Here is a 6,840-nt window from a genome sequence, read left to right on the forward strand (position 1 = left end):
CGAAAGTTATTTTTTTTATGCATATTTCTTATATTTTTGTACACATTTTGACAATTTTACCTCTTATAACTTCTTACCCAAAATATTATAATTTAATTATCTAACTAAGATTTGGCATGGGGTTGGTAAAATTTCAGTATTACGCTATATACGCTTAACCGGAACAATACTTCAACTTTACATAATATGTACCTATTGTACCTACTAGGGTGGAACCATCACAACCTATGATAGTGGTGATAATCGAAAAATTAAAAATTCAAGAGGATTTCAGCGCTATATAGTATTTTCTCTCTTAGACCCACGCACGCAACACTGAAAAAACTAATTCAAGTAAAATCGTGAATAAAAATGTTTTTTATTACTTCTGTTTTTGACTTATCTTAGAGTAAAATCACACTTTAAAAATATCATAGATTATAACATTATATTATAGTTTTTATATTTTATCATTATTTGACTTTATATTAGACTTAAAAAACGATGGCATTTTGTTAATTTAGAGTTGTTAAAGGATATTAAATCGTTTCGAGACAATATTTAGATAAATCGCGGCATGACGTCAAACCACCGACGCAACTCGCACTGTACGAGTTCATGTAACTATACATAATATGGCAATAAAAATGATAGTCTATGACATTTAAGTATTCAACGCGTCGTGTTATTAATAACTATTGTAGTCTTAAATGACGAAGGAAAGTGCGGTATTTCGTTGTATAATCAGAATTAGTTTTTGCTTAAACAATTTGAAATTAAATGACAAAAACATTGATCGATTCAAAAACAATGCAGGCGGAGCTCTTGCGTTTATTTTGCAGGTCAAAAGTTACAGTACACCGGTGCTGGGATTTGCATGCGCAAAAAATGTATAATCAGTGGAATTTACAATCGGCCAACGAGGGGTACACCCCATCTGATGAGTTCGTGCGATTATTGTATGCCTATATAGGTATTATTTTAATATAGAAATAAAAACGATAGTCTATACGAAATGATGGACGAAAAATTTAAAAATCAAATGACGGAAAAATTGATCGTCCGAAAAACGATATCGGTGGAGCTCGTGCGTTTATTTCGCAGTTCCGCAGAAGTTATAATACGTAGGTACGCATATAATACCGGCTGCAGGTATTTGCATGATATACAATAAACAGGATTGGTGTATAATAATCGGCGGAATTAACGATCGACCCGCGCGAAACACTCTGTACGAGTTCACAGAACTATAATATTATATACACGATATGTATATCACTACCTATACAGGTACGCAGTGCTATTGAAATCCATTTCCACATTGTAACAATAATTCAGCACCTCTTTTCCGTGGCCACACACACACACACACACACACACACCGCATAATAATATGTCATCGGCTCCAAATACGCGAGTCATGTCACCGTCGTCTGTGCCACCGTATAGTTGTTACGTCGATATACGGCGGCACTATAACGCGCAAAGATAATTTATACTTACAATCATATAGTCGTTATCACTGCGAAGCCGTTATATTATTATAATTTTTTTTTTTTTTTTTTCGAGCAGTTTCTAACAGTTTATTATAACTATTACAATATATTTTATACTATTGATAATCGCTTTAGAGTAGGTTTAAAATCATCCGCCGGTTTCCTCGCTTAAATTATAATGAATTAGACATTAATATGCATTTAGTAATTCGTAGCCGACATAAGAAGCGTGGTTGCTGTGCGATATGCGACTGCGACGGCGGAGAAGAAGGAGGAGAAGAAGAAGAAGACGACGAAGATGACGACGATGCCCACTCCTTCGGCCAAGGGCTGTGAAACGCCGCTGAGTCGTAATCAGTAGACCGTTTGGACTTTGGCAAGTGCGTTGTCGTTATTCTTCTCCATATTATGTATAATATTATGTAGGCAGTGAAACCTTTAAATACCGGACACTCTAGAGTCTGGGCCATCGCTGAAATGTTGTCCGCTTTTCAGAGGGTTTAGTTTCTGGAACGTTTGTGGTTTGTTCTGTCAAAAAAAAGTCAACTGGAAGTTATTTAATTTTTAATCATACAATCTATATACGTACATTAATGGTGAAATAACTGCGATAAGTGAAATTCTAATGACAGGATAGATTTTCTACAAACGAGTTTGAGAGGTTGTGACATTTTTGGTAGCGTATTTTTGCCAATTTTTTCCATCGTGGGTCTCTATGTGTAGGTCAATGTGTATAGTATATGTAATCGTTTAGTTCATAGTACTATGGTGGAGAGCGTTGGTGATGAGACGGATTATATTTGATTGGAAACTTTGGATTTGTGGAATAGGTATTTGATATTTTGGCTGCACCCTATGTATAGCTTCTATATTATATCTATATGTATACCATACTACCACACTATAGTTGAACATTATCTATACATAACCTATAGGTTCACATTGCTAGTTGAACGTGTCCGATATTTAGATGCGTTAGGGGATGTTTCACTGTGCAACATAATAACAATAATAATACGACGTGAAAATGTAAAAACAATAAAATAATAAATACATCAGTATTTTTATTAACCACTTCGACAAACTCCAAAAAAGAGTATTACGCAATATACACCTCTTTTACTCGCCGACGACGAAATATTTTTTCGATTCGCACTAGAAAATCGAACAGAAATTAAATTCAAAAGTAAATTAAGTTTTCAATTTTTCTGAGTAAGAAAAAATTGCAGAACAGACTTGTAGACTACGCGATCACCGAAATTGTTGTTAATCTGCCTATATGAGTGAGCTGCGCGGCGAGGAGCATTAATTATTTGCAAAACCATTTTTCGATACGATTGTTAACATATTATTTTCGTTTTCCAAAGAACGAAATAAGTACTTCGTTTCAGCAGCCGTAAATAACTCAACGCATAATATCCGTAGGTGACGAATTTTTTGCTTGGTATTTAATTTTTTTCAGATGATTCGAATAACTGAACGATTATTTGTGGGTATGTACAACGACAACAATAAAAACACACTACGCAGTACCAATAGAAAATAAAGATTTGATTATTATTATAACACTATAATAGATATAGACTGGCATCGACAAAATAATAATGCTGTGACACATTTTTGTTGCGTCAGTCACATCATTCCGATCGTAATTTAATATTCAATAGTAGCCAATTATTATCAATTATATAGGTACCTATGCGACGACCAGTTAACTTGGTATATAATATTGTCGTCGTTATATTCGTCCGATTCATAAAATCTCAATTCTGTTTCCCTTATCAATCTATTATTATTAAATTGACCAATAATCCCCAGCGCGGCGGCGGCGGCGGCGAACACAAAACGTGATCGTCAGAAGTAAATTATTTCAATAATTTAATATTGAATGATGAAACGCATTCCAATGCATTATATGAGCTCGCCTAGCTGTGCCCATACTATAACAGTATAATAGCTTCCACGCACCACGTCTGCGCATACACTTCGGAGATTATTGAACAAATTGTCACAGAGCTGTCAGATAGTATACATTTCAATGTTTTAAAATTTTACAATATTTCCGATTTCAGACACAATCATACGCATTATTAAGTTTAATATTTCCTATTACGTATACCTAATATATTATTAGGTACCTATAGTATAATACTATTATAGTTGAATAACAGTAAAAAAGTATAGGTAATAATAGTTATATTAATAAACGGTAATTATGTATATATTTTCATAAATGTATGTAGGTAGCCGTTTCGTTGTATATTATTATTTATTATTTAGGTAAGTAGGTCAAAAAAATTAATAAACATAACACGGTAAGTAATCTATAATATTCACTCGATTATTTTCCAAAATATTCTCGTAATTCATTATTTTATTTTAATTACTCGTATCCGGAAGTCCAGAAGTCGTGACTTTATTGAAAAATATAATTCCATTCATTGAATGATATTATATTATGCTTACGTAAATACTGTCACGATAAGTCAATAACCGTAAGTCATTAAAAAGTAAATAACGATTGTTGCATCTTTTCCACTCCAAAGTAATCTTAACGTTAACCTATAGTTGTTTATTCAAGCGCATATAACTTTTAATCTAACGACGACAAATATTTGTTTGGCATAGCAATTATAGTTCAATTATTACGAAATTAATTAATAGAAGTTTATAATAAAAAATGTTTTTTTGATCATAGTATAGTAGGGTAATGTTAATTCAATTTTAAATTATGAACCATCACTGATTTTTAAAAATTTAAATATGTTAATTTACGATGAACGTAAAATTATAAAACAAAAAATAAATAATTTTAAGACTTTTGTGTCTTAAATAAAAAATCTCTAGTACGATAAACGTACTATATATTTTAGAGACGAATAAAAAATTGTTATTAATATATTTTCACTAAGGGTTGGTGTGAAGTTTTTTTTTAAATTTTCATTCGCTCAAAATATATACAAGTTCTGACCGCTTAAACCGATTAATTCGAAGTTTAGTAAAAACGAATTTGTCGCGAATCGAATCGATTAGTTTTAAAATATTTAATCATTGATAAGCACTGCACAGTATACGTCCTATACATTCACGTATTGTTTGTTGTTAATCAATTTAATACGCCTAAAATATACAATCATAGCAACAATTAAAATGAATAGCATTAAAATCCACATAGGTATAATAGTTTATAATATCGAGGAAAAATACGTTGTCATGCCAACAAGTGCAACACATATTGTATATGTATATAAAATATTTTTTTTTATTTTATTAATCAATTGGATTTTTTTTTTTTTGACTTCGCGACTTTCTATCTATATATATTATTATACACACATATGTGATGGGTACCTATACAATAACGTCAATGACCTAGGGTGGATTTCGATCGGAAAACTCATAATAGCTAATACAGTTTATTAACAGTAGTAATACATACATATAGGTAGTAATTTGTTGAAAATACCAGCTGCAATCTGTAATATTAATATTTCGATAATATCAAACGGGTCCGATAAAATAATGCATCCCTGTCTATTCGGGGTTGGCAATCTTATTGTTGTAGGTAACTATGCGTATATTGCGGTTTGCGAAAATAATAATTGATATTTTCACGGTTCTTTTGAACCCGTATGTTTTGTACTCACGCCTCGAAATCCGAAATGAGTTGAACGCGTCTCTGTTGCTTATATACGTCATAGATAATGCTGAAAAATATAAATGCATAAAAAGATTGGAATTCCTATTTAACGTCGGTTATACAATACTTTCGTTTGAAATGATAGAACAGCTCGGTAAGTCACTAATACGATCGGGAAAACGATTGTAAAAAGAGTTTGCAGGTTTTCCTAAAAACGATCAAGACTTTGCTAAAAAATAATAATTGTGTTAGCTGCTCACACGACGTTTTCCACGTGTTCCTTTTCTATCATCCGGTATAGGGTTATTATGTTTTACTAATAAAATTTTCCGAAAAAAAAAATCGTGGAATCATTACTATACTGTGAATTAATTAATTGGAAAGTCAGTAACCTTAGTTCAGGATAGATAAATATAATAATTAGGGAACGGATTTAAATTTTCTAAAAACCAAAAAAAAATTCCTTAAAAAATACAATTTAATGCACTTATAAAAAAGTTAAGAAAATGTTTTTAAAAATTAATTTATTTCACGTGGTTAATCACCGCGTTTTTGAAGATAGTGACGCTCGCGACTAATCGCCTATTGTAAACCACTTACTACATTAGGTATAAAAATAGAAACATGCATTTTTTTTTAATTTAGGAAGAAATCAGAGTACATTCTACCAAATGTTCTTATAAAACCACGAAATATGGAAAAATAAGAAATACTGCCTTAAAAACTTATAAATGTACCTACTTAAATTGTCAAAAAGTGTTATAAAATAACAAAAAATGCAAAATAAAATTTTCATTTTTTAATTCTCTGATATGTAAAACTAATTTTGTGCTCAGAAGGCATGGTTTTAGGACATTCAGAAAAAAATTTAATTTGCATTGAAATCCCTTCCCTAACTATGAAAAAATATAAAACTATGACCAACGTGGCCTTACCTTTCCTCTGATATATAATATTATTATGACTTATATTACATTAAAAATAAACCTAGGTATCCTAAGGTATTCACACTACGTCATACTTCTGTACGTCACCTACGACTGTTTTATCACTGACTTTAAGATGAATTAAAAAACTGTTTAATCTCAAATCGAATATTTCACATAATCCGTGGCGCCTTGGAGTTATTTTAATATAGGTGTGCTAATATTGAAGCAGGCTGCGGTCCGTAGTTTATTTCAACGATGTAAATACGTGTGTTTTGTGTATGTACCTACATGGGGTAGAACGGTTATACATTATTTAATATTTTAATGGATTAAAAAAAATTGTAAGTTGGAAATAGCTTCGGTCATGCTCATGCATACCAATAGACTATATATTATATTACTTAAAAATAATAAATGCACATTATCTCTGTACACACTCAGTGCATTTAAAAATGTTACGGCTGGCTGGCCAATAACTACAATGAGACGAGAAGAAAAAAGTGCGGTGCCAAAGTACACCCTGCAAATTGCGCCCCCGCCATGGATATATATATGTATGTGTATATATATATAATAAGACAATTTTATAACAGCCGACTCGATGAGTGTATTGAAGTCGGCAGCCGTAGTAAGAGGGCAAAATACGATTAATTGATCCACGTCATATGCCATGAAATATAAAATAATACGATAAATTAATAACAACGTAGGGTTTATCCTCGTCGAGTCAAGATTAATTCGTGATGCCATCGTAAATATAATTATTGGTGACGTAATTAAATATTTCGTGGATTAC

Source organism: Metopolophium dirhodum, chromosome 5 (assembly GCF_019925205.1).
Source record: "Metopolophium dirhodum isolate CAU chromosome 5, ASM1992520v1, whole genome shotgun sequence".
Lineage (NCBI taxonomy): Eukaryota > Metazoa > Arthropoda > Insecta > Hemiptera > Aphididae > Metopolophium > Metopolophium dirhodum.